This window comes from Pongo abelii, chromosome 1, assembly GCF_028885655.2.
Source record: "Pongo abelii isolate AG06213 chromosome 1, NHGRI_mPonAbe1-v2.0_pri, whole genome shotgun sequence".
NCBI classification, from domain to species: Eukaryota; Metazoa; Chordata; class Mammalia; order Primates; family Hominidae; genus Pongo; species Pongo abelii.
The window spans coordinates 101,599,400-101,620,537 of NC_071985.2; the positions used below are offsets into that span (position 1 = coordinate 101,599,400).

Genomic DNA, 21,138 nt, shown 5'->3' on the forward strand with positions numbered 1-21,138 from the left:
CCTAGAGGAAGGGTCCGGCGGGTGGGTTCCTCGCAAGGCATTTTGGGAGTGATAGTCTTTTAATAGTTTTCAGCCCATTGGTCGCAGGGCTACTGGACTACAATCCCAGTATGCACCGGGTTGGGGGCGGTATGTAACGCTGCAAGGAAGGATAGCGAGGCGCGTCCCTGGCCAGGGATGCTGGGAGTTATGGTCTCTTAACGGTTTCCAGCGATTGTCTCTCGGCCTGCTGTCTACAATCCCAGCAGGCACTGGGCTTCGGGGCGGTGTGTAGCACTGGAGGGAAGGATACGGAGGTGCGTCCTTAGCCAGGCATGCTGGGAGTTATGGTGTCGTAACAGTTTCCAGTCCATTGGTCGCAGGGCTACCGGACTACAATCTCAGCATGTACTGGCCTTGGGGGCGGTGCGCAGCCCTGGAGGAAGGATCGGGACGGTGGGTACCTCGCAAGGCATCCTGGGAGTCATAGTCCTTTAGCTATTTCCAGCCCATGGGTAGCGGGGCTACCGGACTACAATCCCCGCATGCGCTGGGTTTGAGGGTGGTGTGTAGTATCAAAGGGAAGGATAGGGAGGCGCGTCCCTAGCTAGGCGTGCTGGGAGTTATGGTCTCTTAACGGTTTCCAGCCCATTGGCCGCCGACCTGCGGACTACAATCCCAGCATGCACTGTCTGTCCTCCCCCGTGGTGCGCAGCCCTGGAGGGAGGGACAGGACGGTGTGGACTTCGCCCCTTCCTAAGCGATGCCGCCTGCTGATTCTGTGCCGCACCCTCGCCAAGGGAGTCCGAAGAAGGACTTGAGCGGCAGGTCTGGGCTGGGCAGTGACGACGGTGTGACGCTGCGAAGTGCACCTCCCTTATTCAAATCGAAGGGGTCTGGTCCTCACTGCAGCCCGCTGCACATCTCGGTGTCCTCTCCCATCCACACCCGGGGGGTTTTCCAGAGCATGGCGCCCCTTCCAGCCCAGGGAGCCGCCTGCTGTGCTAAACTCTGTGGGAACTGAGACATCCATCTGCTGCGTGGCCGGCCCGCGCACAACTTCAGAGCTTTCAAGGGGTGAAGCGGACTGTGACTCCTTCGGGAAAATGTCACCCTCTACGGCGCCTTTCTTGTGATATAGAAGTTGACGCGTGAGAGAGGATATTTACTGGGTTACCCAGGATCTGCCAGCAGCAGAGGAGAAAACCACAATTCCCAGGCATAAGAATCTACCTAAAGATGATGGTTTAGATATTTTACACTTGAAATCACCAGCCTCGTCTCAACTGATTCCTGACTGTCGAGTGTCTGAAAAACACGACTGGAGACCTGATTCCTCAGGAACAGGTGGTGCTCCAGCTTTGTGGGAATTACTTTCAAGGTACGGAGCACTTGGGCAGCATTTGAAGTCTATCATCTTTTACATCTCTGCTTTGGATGTAAAGTTAATCACCCACAGCCGTTAGGGATGTACCTTAATATGCTGGGGCTTATCCGTTGAATTTTCCTGTCTTGACAATAGAAACCCAGAAGAACTTCTACTTGCAGGTAGTTTCTTAATAATCGATGGCCCTAAGTTCCTTATGTCCTCAGGATGGTTCCTTTGATTCCCAGATGGTACCAGCTTTCATGATGCATCTAATCTGTACAAACCTGGGTATTACTGTGTGTGAAAAGAATACCTTGTTCATATTACATGTTCTTATAATTTTCATTTGTGATTCGTGAGTATGGAACACTATAAAAAAAACCTGAAAAACCTCGTCATAGCAATTGAATTATGTTACTGTACTTTATGAAGAATTAATCCCTCCAAGATTAAATACACATGGGTTCATCAGCACATTTGTAAAGAAAGGAAGAAAAACTGTATGGGACTTATGAAATTGGAAAAAATAAGGAATTATATATAGGTAAACCACAGCATGATACTAGGGCTGTTCTCTTATTTTAAATAGATTCTGTGGGGTCGAGTGCCCGCATTCCTACCCTATCCTGCAGTATTCTCATCCTACTCTTCACTGTGTATTTAGGTGGGGGTTTCTGAATTCACTTGTCCACAGCGTTAATGAGGATGTTGTAGCCATCATCTGCCATCTTAATAATTAATGAAGAGAAGAGCCTTGGGATCTGTGTTCAGATACACTGCTGTTGAGTATGTGCCTGCAAAGACACTGCCCACAGCGGCGGTCTCAGAATGTTGAACCTGATGCCACCACAGCTGTTGTTCACAGATCTAGGTTCTCCTTGTGATTTGAGTCTCGTGCTTAGATTTGTGGTTGTGAACCTGCTCTGCTCACCACATTTATGGTAGCATCTGTTATATTGCCTTTTCTATTCCATTTGTTTCCTGGGAACTCACTGTGTAACGGCAATTCAGAGAATATGTAGGGATTCCACCCTCATTACCTAAGTCACTGTACATTGGTCACATTTGTGTCATGTTGTCAGACTCCACGCTTTTCCTCTCCAATGGAACTTGTTGAAGATGTATAGTTACTTGTAGATCTCCTCAGTCTAATCCTGCTGGGATTGATTATGAAGCTGGGCATGTTGTCTTTGGCCTCATTGACATTACTCAAAATACCATTCCCATATTTTGAAGTTTGATACCACTTTCTTCATGTGGATACTTGCCGCAACAGGCACTTTTAAATGTCTTTGTGAATTTAATTGTCAAAACAACTTATGAAGTAGGCATATGATCCCCATTTTACATGGGAAGAAACTAATGCTCCAAGATTTTGAGTAATTTTCTTAACTTTACACAACACAGCGTGTGGGCTTACCTCCTTTTCTATTTTGTGCCTCTCTACTAGCATCTGCAAGGGCACATGTTTTATTCTTAGTCCATCTTCTACTTGATGATAGGAAACTTGCCAAATAGGACCTTAGTGGAAAGAAAACTCACTGGCATTTTTCATTCTCTCTGCTCCTTCTTATCCTGGCAGGTGTGAGAGTTATTGAGTGAGATGGAGCAGTGGTAGATCCTGACCAGTCCTCACCTGGAATATTGGTTATTATAAAAAGATAATCCTCTCACTTTTTACAAGCGTAATTTCTTTGCCTTAAAGTTTTGTCTGGGCTTTCTCTTACAGGGTCCTGCTAATGAAGTGCAAATATTGATGAAGATAATATTACTGCCTTGCTGCCAAACATTAACAATCACCTTTTACTGTATCTCCAATTATAAATGCAACACATACTGTAAAAACAAAATAACACATCATAAATATCTTTATAAAGTAAAAGTCTTGGTTGGTGGCTGGGAGCAGTGGCTCATGCGTGTAATCCCAGCACTATGTGAGGCCGAGGTGGGTGGATCATGAGGTCAGGAATTTGAGACCAGCCTGACCAACATGGTGAAACCCCGTCTTTTCTAAATAATACAAAAATTAGCTGGGCGTGGTGGAGAGTCCCTGAAGTCCCAGCTACCACAGAGGCTGAGGCAGGGGAATTGTTTGAACCCATTAGGTGGAGGTTGCAGTGAGCTGAGATCATGCCACTGCACTCTAGCCTGGGCAACAGAGTGAGACTCCATCTCAAAAAAAAAAAAAACAAAAACAGAAAAAACAAAACAAAAAGCCTTGGCTGGCCCAGTGGCTCAATCCCAGCACTTCAGGAGCCCAAGGCAGGTGGATTGCTTCAGCCCAGAAGCTCAGAAGCTCAAGACCCATCTGGGCAACATGGTAAAACCCTTTCTCTACAAAAAATACAAAAATTAGCCAGTTGTGGTGATGTACACCTGTATTCCCAGCTACTAGGGAGGCTGAGGTGGGAGGATTGTTTGATCCTGGGAGACCAAGTTTGCAGTGAGCTGTAATTGCACCACTGTACTTCCATCTGGGCAACAAAGTGAGACCCTGCCTCAAAAAATGAAAACATAATAAACTGAAAGCCTCCTCTTTATTCCCTTCTCTTCAAACTCCCTTTTCTGTTCTTTAAAAAAATTGTTAAGAAGTTGTTTTTTATTCTTCTGGCTATGTTCTATAAATTTCTAAGTATACACATACAGTTTATTTTAAAAATTACATCATACCACATTTTTAAAAATTTACTCTTTCTCTAGCTATATTTTATCTATCTGTCTATCTATCTATCTATCTATCTATCTATCTCTATCTATCTTTCTATCTATGACAAGGCCTTGCTCTGTCACCCAGACTGGAGTTCAGTAGCTCAATTATGACTCACTGCAGACTAAAACTCTCAAGCTCAAATGAGTCCCCAACTTCAGCTTTTGAAGTAACTGGGAGTACAGGTGCTTGCCACTACACCTGGCTAATTGTTAGTTTTTGTTTTTTTTTTTAAACAGGGTCTCACTGTGTCACCCAGTCTGGAATGCAATGGCACAATCACAGCTCACTGTAGCCTTTACCACTCAGGCTCAGGCAATTCTCCTGCCTCAGCCTCCTGAGTAACTGAGATCACAAATGTCACTTGGGTATTTTTATTATTATTATTTGTAGAGACAGGCCTATGCTGCCCAGGCTTGTTGTGAACTCTTGGGCTTAAGCAATCTGCTACCTCGGCCTCTCAAAATCCTGGGATTACAGGTGTGAGCAACCACAGCTTACCTAGTCTTTTTATTTTCTGTAAGAATAGCATCAGTATATTAAAAATATAACGGAAATTATTTATGGTGTCTTTTAAATTCTTATGCATTACAATTATTAGAGCCTTTTATTAATGGCTATAGTGCATTTTCTGTAAAATTTTACTGTCATACACTACATGCCAATGATTCAAGATACCTGAACTTCATGAATGCACAGTCACATTAGAATATTGTAGTTATCTGAAAAAGTATTTTTATAAATGATACATCAAGTTTGCATACAAGGTAGACAGGTGTAGTGGCAGGTGCCTGTAATCTCAGTGAAGGCTGAGGCAGGAGAATGGCTTGAACCTGGGAGGCAGAGGTTGAAATGAGCTGACATGGCGCCACTGCACTTCAGCCTGGGTGACAGAGTGAGACTCTCTGTCTCAAAACAGACAAACAAACAAAAAAAGTTTGCATACAAGATTTTATTTGTAAATTTTTTCTTAATTTTCTTTACATTTCCAGATTACTGTCTCAATTATTTAGAATAGGTTTCAGGGCAGCAGTTGAGGTTATTTTGGGTTTTACCTATGTATTATAATTTTGGATGTTATAATTTCCAACTCTGCCTGTACACTTCAAGTCAATGTGGATTTTTTTAAAAAATTTAATAGTACAAACTATTCATAGATTAAACTTCATAAAGTTAAAAGCAGGGGCAGCTCCTGTTTTGAAAAGGGAATAGTCGAAGGCAGCATGGCATTTTATTTAAAATCACAAGTTAGGTTTTTCAGATAGGTGTTAGTTAAGGTCATTAAATCCCATTCCTGCTTCTAAGATTTCCACAAAATAGCACATTAAATCCTCAGTCCTAAGCAATCACGGCAGATTCCAAAATGCCTCTCAATGTCAAGGTAAACAGCACAGTTTTTTCTCTTGCAATAAAGGTACATCATTTGATACACAAGGGAGCATAGCAGTCAGATGCCTACAAGATTGTGCTGTAGAAATAACTTCCATGTTTTCACCCTCAATGTGTATCCTCACCTCTGTCTCCCATTCAGTAACACTATCAGTTTCCTCATCTATCCTTTCTACTTTCTTTAAAAGAGGATACCAATTGCAGACAACACATGAGAGGCATTTCAGATCAGAGAGGAAAGTTTTTTGAGATATACTTGATTTTAGTTTCAAGCAGAATTTCCTGAAGATTTTTAGTTACAATACCACATTCAAGAGGATGATAATGAAACTCGTAGTAAACATTTGGCAAAACATAGGTTATGAGGCAGCCATCTCCTAGAAACACTTCATCAGGGTTTATATATGAAATGTGAAATATTGTAGGTTTAGTCCTGGCACAGAACCAAAACTGAGTGTGTTGCACTTGAACAGCTGACCAGTACCCAGCACAGGCCCATATCAAGAAACAGAGAAGAAGGAATTCTTTTAACCCCAGAAAGGTCTTCATTTGCCCAAATTGAAAACCAAATTTCTCTCAGGAAACTAATGTTGGGTTTAATTAAAATATAAATCGGTCATATGTTTTCAAAATTAAATTATATATGTGTTTGTTTGTCTGTATAAATATGTCCCCAACTTTGCTTATGGCTTCTATATTTTTTGGCTGATTTTCAATGATTGTCTTATCTTGTGTAGATGAGTAGTCATAATAATAGTCTTAATTTCACCATGTGTATAATTACAAACCTATACTTCCTTTGTGTGAGAGAAAATCTTCTGTGAACAAAATTTAATTTTTGGAAAGCTTCATAACTCTATATTTTTTTCTTTTAAAAATTGTAATGTGTTAAAAACACATAATGTAAAATTTACCATCTTAATTCTTTTTAAGTGTATATTTCATTAGTGTTAAGTACATTCACATAGTTATTCAAAAGATCTGTAGAACTTCTATGTCTTGCAAAACTAAAATTAAGTGCCAGTTAAGACAATTGCCCATTTTAACATCCCTTCAGCCCTTCACAAACACCATTCTAATTTTTGCTCCTATAAGTTTGTCTACTTAAGATACCTGATTATGAATGGAATCATACACTGTCACTTTGTTCCTGGCTTATTTCAATTAACATGATATTCTCAAGAATTATCATATAATGTGACTTTTTAAAGACTGAATGATATTTCACTTTGTGTATGTGCCGCTTGTTATTAATCTGTTCATTGGTTGAGGGAGATCTGGGTTTCTTTCTGCCTTTTGGCTTGTGTTAATAGTGCTGCAATAAATTTGGGTGTACAAACATCTTTTCCAGATCATGTGTTGCATATTTTAAATACATACCCACGAGGGGGTTTGCTGGATTATAATAATCTCATTTTAAATTTTTTGAAGAGCTTTCATACTATTTTAAAAATAGTATGAATAGTTTGAGGGGATAGATTATTGTGACTTTGCTTTGCATTTTTCTAAAAGAGTAATATGGATTATCCTTTTAAATGCCTGGCCATTTGTATGTCTTCCTTGGAGAAATGTCATTTCAAATATTTGCCCATTCTTAAGTTATTAACTTTTTGTTGTTGTTGAGTTTTAGGAGTTTATATATTTTGAAAATTAACACCTACCAAACAGATGATTAGAAAATATTTTTACTCTTTTTGGTTATATGTAATGTATGTATGTATGTATGCACGTATATAACCCTATACAAGACAGGGTCTTGCTATGTTTTCATGGCTAGTCTTAAACTTTTGGCCTCAAGTGATTGTTCTGCCTTGGCCTCCTAAAGTTCTAGAATTACAGGCATGAGCCACCATGCCCAGCTTTCGCCCACTTATTAGGTGACATTTATATGTCACTAAATGTTTTCTTTGATGTGTAAAATACTTGAAGCTTAATGTAGTCCCTTTTTTTGTTCTTTTCCTTGTTGCTTATGAATTTGATGTCGTACTTAAGCAAAGAGTTTTAAGACTTATGTCATAAACTTTCCCCTATGTTTACTTCTAAGCATTTTATTAGTTTTTATGTTTAAGTATTGAATCCATTAAAAAAACTTTTCTTTTTATATATGGTACAAAGGAAGAATCCAACTTTATTTTTTTCTCTATAAAAATTACATTTTGAAAATTCTTTATTAAAGATAATTTTATTTTTCTATTGTGTGGTCATGGAAAGCTTATGGAAGATTATTTTATCACGTATGCAAGGGTTTATTTCTGGGATGTCTTCTGTTTCATCATCTATATATCTGTTTTTGTGGCAGTACCATATTGTTTTTATTTTTGTAGCTTTGTATCGTAATTTTAAATCAGAAACTGTAATGCCTCTTTGTTCTTTTAAAGGGCCGTTGGTTAGTCACAGTTCCTAAACAACTTTTAGAATTATATGCAAAAATTCTGCAAAAAAATACCATTGGAATTTTGATAAAAATTACATTACATTTTTATATCATCATGAGTAGTACTGACAACTTTTTTTTTTTTTTTTTTTTGGAGATGGATTTTTAGTCAGTCACTCAGGCTGAAGGGCAGTGGTGTGAGCTTTGCTCACTGCAGGCTCCACGTCCCAGGTTCAAGCAATTCTCCAGTCTCAGCCACCCGAGTAGCTGGGATTACAGTCATGCACCATCACATCAAGCTAACTTTTGTATTTTTAGTGGAGATGGGGTTTTGCAATGTTGGCCAGGCTAGTCTCACACTTCTGACCTCAAGTGATCCACCCACTTTGGCCTCCCAAAGTCCTGGGATTACAGGCATGAGCCACTGCACCGTCCGTGACATCTTAACAATATTAAGTCACCTGACACTTGAGCAAGACAATATGAAAAATTTTGCTTAATTCCCTCTTATTTACGTATTTGCCACTTTTTCTTGCTTTTGATTTCTAGTTTCATTTACATTGTATGACTTCAGTTTTCTTAAATTTAATAAGACATGTATCCTAGCACAATGTACCATGTGTGATTGAGAATATTGCATATTTTGCTGCTTTGTATTGGAGAGTTCTGTAAATGCTGTTTAGGTCTATAATGTTCAGGTTTTGCTTTCTTACATCTGACTATTCTAGTCATTATTGAAAGTGGAGTGTTGAAGTCCGCAATTGTTGTGTTGCTATATATTTCTTGCCTCACTTCTCTCAATATTTGTTTTACTTATTTGAAAGACGAGAATCAGTTGAACCTGGGAGGCAGAGGTTGAAGTGAGCCGATCGCGAGATCGTGCCACTGCCCTCCAGCCTGGGAGACAGAAACTCTGTCTCCAAAAAAAAAAAAATAATAAGAAAAATGTCAGTGTTATTTATAGTAATATAGAAATTTAATGTAATTTTTATCAAAATCCCAATGGTATATTTTTGCAGATTTTTCAAATTATATATATGATTTATAAATTATTGTTATAGATTTCTTGCAAGTTAATCCATCTCACTGTTACATAATATCATCTGTCTCATTAAAATTTTTGACTTAAAATATATTTTGTTTAATATAATTATGACCACGCCCCTCCAATTGTAGCTACTCTTTGCATAAAATATATTTTCTTTATACTGTTACTTTCAACTTATTTGAGTCCTTAGAGCTAAAATGACTCTTATAGAGAGCACATTGCTGGATCTTCTTTGTTCTTAATCCATTAAATCATTTTATTCATTTTCTTTAAGGTATTTAACTTTTTATATTTGAAGTAATTACTGAAGTTAAGGCAGTTACTATTATTATTTGTAATTGTCTTCTGTGTTTCTTGTAGAGGTGTTATTTATCATTTTTTCTCTTACTGCTTTATTTTTCTTTGTTGATTTTGTAGTGGCATGATTCAATTTCTTTCTCATTTGCTTTTGCATACCATCTACAGGTTTTTTTTGTAATCATCTTGAGAAATAAAGACTTCATAAAACATCTTAAAGTTATGACAATATATAACAACTATATTTCAATGGAATGCAAAGCTGTGCTCTTTATGCCCCCACTTTGTTGTTAATATCACATATTATCTTTTCTTATTATCTATGAACACATGTATGCAGATTTATGCTTCATTTTTTAAATTCTATAGCAATAATGTGAAAGTTTTGTGCACCATCATTATGACAGTAGAGATTTCTATACTTGCTTATGTATTTACCTTTAATAGAGAGCTATTTTCATACGCTTTTATGATGCTGTGCAGCATACATTGTCATTTTTGGACGTGATAGACTTTCTTTTACATTTCCTTTAGCACTGTTCTAGTGGTTAGTAACACACTAAACTTTTATTTGTTTTGGAAATGCTTAATTTTTTTTTTCTGAAGTGAAATTATTCCAGTTGAAGGTTTTTGTTTGGCAGTATTTCTTCTTGTTTAATTACCTTGTCATCTAGGGAGTTCTCAGCTACTTTTTAAAAATAACCTCTTTATTACTTTTCTCCTATATTCTTTTTCTAAGACTCCTTTTATAAATACAATGGTCCACTTAATGGTGCTCATTAAGTCCCATTTTTCATTTTTTCTCTATTCTGTTTAAAAAATTTGTTTTCATGACTCAGTGTTTATAAGTACAATGTGATCAACTGTCTAATTTTTTTCTGCTTTATTAAGTCTGCTTTTGTGACTGTTGATTAAATTTTTAATATAGTTACTGTGTTCTTCAGAGTCATAATTTTTCCTGGTTTTTAAAAATCTTTTTATTGATATCTCATTTTCTTCATGCATCGCTTCTTCTAATATTCTTTTGTTGTCTATGTTCTGTTTTTGTTCATTAAGAAGTTTTTTCTAACTACATTTTATTGAAAACTGCACTGAATGCTAAATGTCCACCTTTACAATACACAAATACAGTAATGGTAACTCACACTAAAACAAAACATACTTCTAATAGCCATTATTTTTCTATTTGGGACAATTTTAAAGTTTTTCTTTTGTCACAAAAACAGGAATGTACTTATACAAAGGCTCAAAATAGGCCATCTTTTTAAACAAAAAGGCAATGATTCACAAAAGACTATGAATAGAACATGTAACTAATTGATACAATTCTAATAGGATTTGTTAAAATCAGCCACATCCAATACATCTGAAGTGTTCTTGTATAAAAATCATGTGAAGAAAAGAAGACTTTATCAACATCTTAAAAAGTGGGTTTGTTCATAGTCTGACAAGTTACCACTAAAAGTGTTTCCTGTGACATAAGGAAATGCAATATTATTTTTCTTGAACCCTTTTAGTGCAGGACTTTCCACTCAATAAAATAGCAGAGGATCTGAAACTGAGAAAATATACTTGATTACTAACAGCTTGTGAAACTTAATACTTTTTTTCTTTTTGCATCATCAGAGGCTTTTACTGAACTTACAACCAACTTGTCGCTCAATATGCAGTTCAGATGTGAGAGACGCGTCTCTGTACAGGAGCCGGTACTGTCTTCAATCCTATGCGTGCAGGTGTCTACCACAGGCAAACAGTTTACTCCACATTTTCTAGTAATGTAATCTTCCTATTAGCAAAAAGCGGTAACCAGTCCCTGTAGACTGAAGAGACTGAAGTCACAGGATGGGGATTTCCTCTTCATGGTTTTTATTTTGATATTTGAACTCTTGATGCAACATCTAAGCAGGGTGTTCAGGACCTGCTGTGCCCAAGGGACTGATAAAGGGAAAAGTTCTATTTATTCTTTGTGATTTGATGCACAGATGAAAAACTTAACACACAATAGTAGATGTTGGTGGTTAATAAATCACACCCTAGTCTTTCAGAGCTTCCGTAAGCAGATGACATCTTCAGTTTTCTAGCTCTTGTAGTTTTAACACTGCAACAACAATGAAGTATATGTCCAGAATCAGCTAAAAAGGCCATCAGATTCTTTTTCTCTTAGATTATCTATTTTTCACTGTCTCTTGTTCCCAAGTGTGTCTGAATGATTACCTTCCGGCATTCTCTGCTATTGCTCGTTGGGGTACTCTCGATTGTCCCCATGTTTTGTGGGCTGTTGGGAGAGGGCCCTTGGGAAGGATGTACCCCTGTCGGGAGGTTGTCAGTCACTGGGATGTCTCCAGGGATGTGCCTTCCATGGCTGCAGGGAGTCCTCCTGGAGCCACGCCCACCATGCCTGGCAGATATCTGTAGGTAGCACCATTGAGCTCAGGATTAATTGCTTGCTGGTCTATTACTGACCAAAGTGCTGATGTGACAAAGAATTCCTTGTTCACACAGTTTCTTAAGCTTCCCGGGATGCGACTTATGATGGCTCGGCGGATCTCAGTGGGAGCTGCCTCCCTCATCTCCAGTGACACCTGCTCACTGTAGCAGGCAGTGAGAGGAGTGCAGATGAGATTCCGAGCATCTTTCAACAGACCCTGAGCAAAACTGAAGGGCTCCGAATCATTCATGTCGAGGGCTGCCCCTCGTATTCTGCCCTCCTTGAGGGCCTGTGCTCAGGCCTTCTCGTCCACGAGGCCACCACGGGCTGCCTTCACAAGGAATGCTCCCTGCCTCATCTGTTTTATGGTAAAGTCATTGATAAGGTGGTGGTTTTGTTCGTTGACATTGCAGTGCAAGGAGACGCAGTCACTCTGATACAGCAAATTCTGCTGGGTGTAGACCCTATTCATGCCCAGGGACTGCTCGATCCCATCCTGCAAAGGCCTTGGCTCGAACTGCAACCTCCTTCTGAGTGTGACCGAAGCCGATGAGGCCCAGCGTCTCCCCACGAATGCGGGCCGCTCCTGAGGCCACCTCGCCGATCTGCTTCACGCTCTGAACTCGCGTGCCTTCCTGCAGTGCCTGGTACAGCGACCTGTTTCCCCGGTACAGATTGAGGATGTGGCAGATGGTGGAGTCGGCTGTCTCTTCCACGGCTGCGGACGGGATGTTGCACACAGCAATTTCGAGCTTGCCAGCAGCCTTGATGGCCACGTTGTCGTAGCCACTGCCAACCTGCAAGATCGCTCTCAGGGCCTTGAACTTTTCCAGGTCCACCCTGTTGAGGGAGGTGGTGTGGTACATCATGGCGCCCACGGCTTCGTTAGAACTTTCTCGTGGGTCTCCTGTATGGACTGAGCATCACAGAAGGCCACGGTGGCCAGGTCCTTCAGGATGGGCATGTCCACAGTGCAGTCGCAGCCATCCAGCAGCACCACCACGGGGCGGGTGTTCAGGGGGCCTTTCATGATCTGGGGGTGAATTCCTTCACAAATTCTGTCCAATCGCTGTCTGTTGACTTAGCGCTTATCCACAAGGGCCATTCTTTAGGGAACTTTGCAACTCTCAGATCAAAAGGCAAAGCAGTCCTCTAAGAACTTAGGGGAACTCGCAGGAGTCAGCGTGCATGACTCCACTATGAACCCAATATAAATTTGTTCACAAACTCTGTAGTTCACACGATGGGCTGTCTGTCTTTTTCAGGGAATACAGCTTCTTTGGTTCAAAACTATTTAAGGTGATGAAACTCATTTGCTTGCAACTCAGCTACCATCGCACAGCCAATCAATGAATCTCACCACAATTCCAGGCTGAAGCCGCCTCCATCCCCAGCGATCGTGGACTCCGGGTGCTCCAGACCTGGGGTCATGGTGAGATTCTCCCTTGGATGCCCCTGTTCTACAGTAAAGGAAATATCTTTGGAATGTAAAAAGAGAGAGAATAATAGGCATCACTCCAATAGGCAGGAATGAACAAATAACAAAGATGAGAGGTGCAAAGGCCAAGGAGGAAACTTTAAAAAATGTGATGTGGGAAGTTCTGCTTCAATGAAATTGGTTCTGGAAAATCCTAGATTTACTTCTTTTGCTGCCACAGATGGACATTTCCTACCCTATGCTTATTATGCTCATAAATCTTCTAAGGCTTCTCCTGTCCCTCCACTAACATTCCAGGGCATTCACAGTGAGAGCCACAGTTCTCCTCTTCTTTCTGTTATTGCCGTGAAAGCCTTGTGCTCTTACTGCTTTTCCGTTGATTTTGGAGATCTGGAGAAATCTTCACATTTTGCGAGACTGCTATATTAAGCTATTTTGTAAAAATCTGTGCCTCATGTCTGAAGTTTGTGAGAGTAAAAGTACAGACATTGAGGTTTGGTTCACATATTTCAGAAACACCAAGGACAAATGTTTCTGCTTCATGATTTTCAGTCCTATGATTTCAAATGTAATCCTGCAAAAAAAAAAAAAAAAAAAAACGGAAAAACTTTTATTAGAGCCCAAAGCACCTCAGCACATATGATAAAGTTGAATCTTCTATTTCACTTTATTTATTTTTTTTTTATCTCTGGTAATGTAGGTCAAAAAGTTTATTTTCCTTAGTAGAAATTAACTTAAAAACGTGAAGTCTCTATGCCAAGCGCCTCACCTGTAGAATAGTTTATTGTATCTACTCACCTCAAAGAATTTTTAAAGATCTTAATGCCGTAGAAAAACTTAGAAACCTGCCAAGAATAGAATAAATTCTTAATTGTTACATTATTTCTTAATGAGTTATTTTATTATTTAATCTTATATAAAGCTTAGTGGCACTGTGATCTGTACGTTTTCACTTTTTGATTCTTATGTTTCCCAAATTAGCCTATAATTTTAGCTTCAGGGGTTTCAGAATAGCATACTTGAATTTATGTGTTATATAAAAAGTGAATTAGATACTTAGTATGCACCTCATGTTAATAAAATTTTAGTTTGTGTGTCTAAGTTTACTGCATAGAAAAACTTATCATTAGTGTTTCCATTTACTTCCTCAATATTATCTGAATGATAGTATAATTTATTTCTAATTGCTTATTATATAGTAGTGTTTCATAGCATATTTTTCAATATTCATGTTGTTCCCATATTTAAAAATGTAAGGCTTTTCTTTACTTAAAAAAAAACAAATTATAGGCCAGTGCGGTTGCTCATGCTTGTAATCCCAGCACTTTAAGAGACCGAGGTGGGTGGATCATAAAGTCAGGAGTTCAAGACCAGCCTGGCCAACATGGTGAAACCCCGTCTCCACTAAAACTACAAAAAAAAAAAAAAAAATAGACGGGCGTGGCAGCGGGCGCTTATAATCCCAGCTACTCAGGAAGCTGGGGCAGAGAATTGCTTGAGCCTGGGAGGTGGAGGTTGCAGTGAGCCGAGGCCTCGCCACTACACTCCAGCCTGGGTAACAGAGTGAGACTCCGTTCTCTAATATTGAAATCTTCATTAAAATTTTCTTCTAAATGTTCTTTATAGAATATTATAATGCACTTGTTGTGAAATTTTGTTACTCTAACCATTTGCTAATAATTCAAAATCTGCCCTTTATGGGTGTCCAGTTATGGTTGAATATTGCAGTTATCTAGAAAGAGTCTTCTTCAGTTGCATGCTTTGTTTATTCAGTATTTCACAGGTTAATGTTTATTTAATTTTGTTTTGTAATATTTTATATTCCTGTATTTTCCTGTTAGGATAGGATAAATGAATCTATATTACATTTGCGTGAGGAAAACACTTCTGTGATGCAAAAGTGATTTTTTTTTTTGACCACTGAAGTTTTTATTGGTCTCCTGCTCCTCAAAGGGACCTTGCTTCTGCTGGCTCAGCACCTCAAAACGTCGGTGATGTTGGTCTCAGACACCACTTTGCCGTCCATTATCCTGTGGGTGGTGGTCTTTTGGATGCTTTGCAGGTATTTGCTGCTGTCCAGAATACCACCAAGATTGAAGCCCTTCCCGTCTTCTAGCAGGCGGCAGTAGGTGGCAATCTCTGTGAAATGGGACACAAAGATCCAGGAGCCCCAGCCCCTGCACCTGCATAGAAGCTCGCTGCTCTGCTGACCTGCTGAGCGCTTTAGCTGTGCGACTGGAAAGATCCCAGGGACAGGTAGTTGATGGAGAAGGTGTGGAGCAAGTGGTGAAGCTCGCTCTGTACGGAGAGGAAAGTGAGAGGACAGCACTCAGGTTTTGCTGAGGTCCTGAAGATAATTACTGAAATGCATCATAACGGTATCTCACTTAGATATTATTATTGTTTACATTGTTATAAGAAACATATAAAATTGACAATTATTTACAATTTTACAATAATTTACAATGACAATAATTATATAGTTTAGACTTGTTCAGCACATTGTCATTATTCGGCATATCTCTAGAACATTTTTATCTTACAAAACTAAAAATACACCTGAAACAACTGCCTATCTTCTCCTTTGTTCAGCCCTTTACAAATGCCAAAGGCATGTTCAAGAGCAAATTGTTTAATTTTTATGTATTCGTGAATTTTATGAATTTTCTTCTGTTATTGATTTCTAGTTTTAATCCTTTTTGGTCAGAAATTATAGTATGTAACATTCAATTTTTTTATTATACTTTAAGTTCTAGGGTACATGTGCAGAACGTGCAGGTTTGTTACATAGGTATACATGTGCCATGTTTGTTTGCTGCACCCATCAACTCATCATTTACATTAGGTATTTCTCCTAATGCTAGTCTTTTCATAGCCCCCACCCCCAAACAGGCCCCAATGTGAGATGTTCCTCACTCTGTGTCCATGTGTTCTCATTGTTCAACTCCAACCTATGAGTGAGAACAAGCGGTGTTTGGTTTTCTGTCCTTGTGATAGTTTGCTGAGAAAGATGGTTTCCAGCTTCATCCATGTCCCTGCAAAGGACATGAACTCATCCTTTTGTATGGCTGCATAGTATTCCCTGGTGTATATGATCCACAATTTCTTAATCCAGTCTATCATTGATGGTCATTCGTGTTGGTTCCAAGACTTTGCTATTGTGAATAGTGCCACAATAAACATACGTGTGTGTGTGTCTTTATAGTAGCATGATTTATAACCCTTTGGGTATACACCCAGTAATGGGATTGATGAGTCAAAAGATATTTCTTGTTCTAGATCCCTTAGGAATTGTCACACTGTCTTCCACAATGGTTGAACTAATTTACACTCCTACCCACAGTGTAAAAGTGTTCCTATTTTTCCACATCGTCTCCAGCATCTGTTGTTTCCTGACATTTTAAAGATCACCATTCTAACTGGCATGAGATGGTATCTCACTGTGGATTTGATTTGCATTTCTCTGATGACCAATGATGATGACTAATTTTTCATATGTCTGTTGGCTGCATAAATGTCTTCCTTTTAAAAGTGTCTGTTATATCCTTTGCCCAATTTTTGATGGGATTGTTTATTTTTTTTCTTGTAAATTTGTTTTAGCTATTTGTAGATTCTGGATATTAGCCATTTGTCAGATGGGTAGATTGCAAAAATTTTCTTCCATTCTGTAGGTTGCCTGTTCAATCTGATAATAGTTTTGTTTGCACCCTGGTTTCAAACCAGGTACGCCAGGGTCCCGGGGCCATGCACAGGGGCTGATGGGAAGGCACTTTCATCCTTGGGGGACTCAGGAACCCTTCTTGGTGGCGCGTTTTTTTTTTTTTTTTTCCTGACACAGGTGCTTCACCTCCCCTCCCTCGAACCTTACCTTCCCCTCAGGTGCCTTCTGCCCTCTTTGGGGTATCCCAAGTGGGCCCTAGACTCACCCTGGGTTCGAACCAGGGATGCCAGGGTCCCGGGGCCATGTGCAGGGGCTGATGGGAATGCACTTTCATCCATGGGGGACCCAGGCCCTGCTTCTCGGCTGCGCGGATTTTTTTTTTTTCCTGCCACAGGTGGCTCACATCCCCTCCCTCAAACCTAACCTTTCCCTCAGGGGCCTTCTGCCCACTTTGCGATACCCCTAGTGGGCCCGAGATGCTCCCTGGGTTCGAACCAGGGAAGCCAGAGTCCCTGGGGCCCAGTGCAGGGACTGATGGGAAGGCACTTTCGTCCTTGGAGGACCCAGGAACGCTTCTTGATGGCGCGTTTTTTTGTTTTTTTTTTCTGCCACAGGTGCCTCACCTCCCCTTCCTCAAACCTAACCTTCCCCTCAGGGGCCTTCTGCCCACTTTGGGGTACCCCTAGCGGGCCTGAGTCGCTCCTTGGGTTCGAACCAGGGATGCCAGAGTCCCAGGGGCCCAGCGCAGGAACTGATGGGAAGGCACTTTCGTCCGTGGGGTAACTAGGAACGCTTCTTGGAGGCGAGATTTTTTTCTTTTCTTTTTTTTTTCCTGCCTCAGGTGCCTCACCTGCCCTCCCTCACGCCTTACCTTCCCCTTAGGCGCCTTCTGCCCGCTTTCGGTACCCCTAGCGGGCCCTTTACAGAAGCTCTATAGTTTAATTAGATCCCATTTGTCAATTTTGGTTTTTGTTGCCATTGCTTTCGGTGTTTTAGTCATGAGGTCTTTGCCCATGCCTATGTCCTGAACGGAATTGCCTAGGTTTTCTTCTAAGTTTTTATGGGTTTAGGTCTTACATTTAAGTCGTTAATCCAACTTCAGTTAATTTTTGTATACAGTGTAAGGAAGGGATCCAGTTTCAGTTTTCTGCATATGGCCAACTGGTTTTCCCAGCACCATTTACTAAATAAGGAATCCTTTCCCCATTGCTTGTTTTTGTCAGTTTTGTCAAAGATCAGATGGTTGTAGACGTTTGGTGTTATTTCTGAGGCCTCTGTTCTCTTCCATTGGTCTATATATCTGTTTTGGTACCAGTACCATGCTGTTTTGGTTACTGCAGCCTTTTATTATAGATTGAAGTCAGGTAGAGTGATTCCTCCAACTTTGTTCTTTTTGCTTGCGATTGTCTTGACTATGCGGGCTCTTTTTTGGTTCCACATGAACTTCAAGGTAGTTTTTTCCAATTCTGTGAAGAAAGTCAATGGTAGCTTGATGGGGATGACGTTGAATCTATAAATTACCTTGGGCAGCGTGGCCATTTTCACGATATTGATTCTTCCTATCCATGAACATGGAATGTTCTTCCATTTGTTTGTGTCCTCTTTTATTTTGTTGAACAGTGGTTTGTAGTTCTTCTTGAAGAGGTCCTTCACATCCCTTGTAAGTTGGATTCTTAGGTATTTTATTCTCTCTGTAGCAATTGTGAATGGGAGTTCACTCATGATTTGGCTTTCTGTTTGTCATTATAGGGATGCTTGTGATTTTTGCACATTGATTTTGTATTTTAAGACTTTGCTGAAGTTGCTTATCAGCTTAAGCAGATTTTAGGCTGAGATGACGGGGTTTTCTAAATATACAATCATGTCATCTGAAAACAGGGACAATTTGGCTTCCTCTTTTCCTAATTGAATATACTTTATTTCTTTCTCTTGACTGATTGCCCTGGCCATAACTTCCAACACTATGTTGAATAGAAGTGATGAGAGAGGACATTCTTGTCTTGTGCCGGTTTTCAAAGGGAGTGCTTCCAGTTTTTGCCCATTCTGTATAATATTGGCTGTGAGTTTGTCATAAATAGGTCTTATTATTTTGAGATACATTCCATCAATATCTAGTTTATTGAGAGTTTTTTTAGCGTGAAAGGCTGTTGAATTTTGTCAAAGGCCTTTTCTGCATCTATTGAGATAATCATGTGGTTTTCGTCGTTGGTTCTGTTTATGTGATGGATTGTGTTTACTGATATGCATATGTTGAACCATGCCTGCATCCCAGGGATTAAGCACACTTGATCTTGGTGGATAAGCTTTTTGATGTGCTGCTGGATTCGGTTTGCCAGTATTTTATTGAGAATATTTGCATCAATATTCATGAGGAATATTGGCTTAAAATTTTCTCTTTTTGTTGTGTATTTGCCAGACTTTGGTATCAGGATGATGCTAGTCTCATAAAATGAGTTAGGGTGGATTCCCTCTTTTTCCATTGCTTGGAATAGTTTCAGAAGAGATGACACCAGCTCCCCTTTGTACCTCTGGTAGAATGTGGCTGTGAATCCGTCTGGTCCTTGACTTCTTTTGGTTGGTAGGCTATTAATTACTGCCTCAATTTCAGAACCTGTTATTGGTCTATTCAGAGATTCAACTTCTTCCTGGTTTAGTCTTGTGGGGGGTGTATATGTCCAGGAATTTACCCATTCCTTCTAAATTTTCTAGTTTATTTGTGTAGAGGTGTTTATAATATTCTCTGATGGTAGTTTGTATTTCTGTGGGATTAGTGGGGATATCCCCTTTAGCATTTTTTATTGCTTCTCTTTGATTCTTCTCTCTTTTCTTTATTAGTCTTGCTAGCAGTCTATCTATTTTGTTAATCTTTTCAAAAAAACAGCTCCTGGATTCATTGACTTTTTGAATGTTTTTTGTAACATTCAGTTTTTCAAAAATTCTTTTAAGAATTGTTTTTTGTCTTAATAGTTATTTTTAGGAGAATGTTTCATGAGCTTTTGAGAAGATTGTGAGTTTTGTTTTTGTGTAGAGTGTTCTCTATGCATCTGTTATATCTAATTACTTTGCAATATTTTCATGTCCTCTGTTTTCTTTTTAATATTCTATCTGGCTTTTTTATTAATTACAGAACTGGTGTATTAAAATATTGTACTTTTAGTATATTGCTGTTTTTTGCTTATGTTCTGTCAAGATATCATTGATATATTTAAAAATACTCATGTAAGGTGCATACATATTTGTGTGTATATATAATTAGATATATACACACAATTATATAAACGTATATAATTGTCATGGGTTTCCAGTGAATAAACCTTTTTATTGTTTTGTCCTTTTTTGACAATTTGAATTTATAATATATTTTGTAAACTAAGTTACTTAAAAAGTATTTTGCATAATATAATTGTGACATAGTCTGTCCTCATTTGGTTATGATTTGCATAATTTTTTTGGATGCATCTTGCCACTTTTAGTCTGTTTTTGTTACTATATAATACAATGGCTCATATCTGTCATCCAGCATTTTAGGAGATTGAGGTGGGAGAATCACTTTAGCCCGGGAGTTTGAGACTAGCCTGGGAAACAAAGCAATACCATGTCTCTAAAATAAACAAAGAAATAAATTGAGTTCCCTGTAGACAGATGTAGATTTTCTTTTTTTTTTTTAATTCCTATACTCAATTTACGACTTTTGGTTGAGAAGTTTAGTTTGAGAATAGTTATATTATTTCCTGCATTTGAAGGAATTACTTTTGACACTTTGTAGGTAAAAGTTAAATATTAAATATGAACTCAATTGAATCTGTACTTAAACAATGGTCACCAAGTCTCGGAACAGGTCGTGTGAGCTCCCTGAGGCATTCATCCAGCGCTGTTTCAGATAAATCTCTATTTCAATTTATTCCTATATGTTAGTTATTGAAAAACAACAGACAATCTCAAAAAACAAGTTGATCTTTTTGTTTTCCTTGAGCCCAGTGATGAAGGGCCCTCCTGACTGGACGTCATGCCAAATAACTCATTACAAAAAGAGCTAGGGTTCCAGACTGTGCCAAAGCTTCATGAGATCTGTCCTCATCTGTGCACAGACAAGTAGCTAACTCTGGAGCCCAGGCTGTTTCTTCGCAGTCTGGTGGTGAACCCTCCATAGTCTGATGAGTGTAAATATATATGTATCTTTTCCCTTCTCCCCGTCCCATTGCAACTTGCTTATTATATCATTTGCTTATTATATCTGCATTGCAATTTACATGGGATAAAGTTTGTTTACCCTTAAAGGTATTGTGTGTGTGTCTTTTCTTCTCTCCTTGAGCATTTACCATACAGAACATTTATGGCTTCATGAACAGGATCCGAAAGCAAAAGTATGCCATTTTTTGGCTGCAGGGACCAGACTGGGAGCTCAGGGGCTTTCCATACCTTCGGATGGGAACTCCCCCAGTTCTTCC

The 21,138-nt window shown here is 39.3% G+C and overlaps 2 long non-coding RNA genes and 1 pseudogene across 2 annotated transcripts in view; 1 reads left to right on the forward strand and 2 right to left on the reverse strand.

Annotated features, from left to right (window-relative positions):
* The window catches only part of LOC134762089 (uncharacterized), a 24,202-nt gene continuing 3,064 nt past the window's right edge, over window positions 1-21,138 (forward strand). The window contains exon 1 of the long non-coding RNA XR_010141667.1: window positions 1-435. This is a non-coding gene — a long non-coding RNA (uncharacterized LOC134762089). The remainder of the gene's footprint in view (window positions 436-21,138) is intronic.
* LOC100460536 (C-terminal-binding protein 2-like) lies at window positions 10,740-12,997 on the reverse strand (annotated as a pseudogene).
* LOC129049434 (uncharacterized) overlaps window positions 14,780-21,138 on the reverse strand; it is a 24,033-nt gene continuing 17,674 nt past the window's right edge. The window contains exon 5 of the long non-coding RNA XR_008512499.2: window positions 14,780-15,327. This is a non-coding gene — a long non-coding RNA (uncharacterized LOC129049434). The remainder of the gene's footprint in view (window positions 15,328-21,138) is intronic.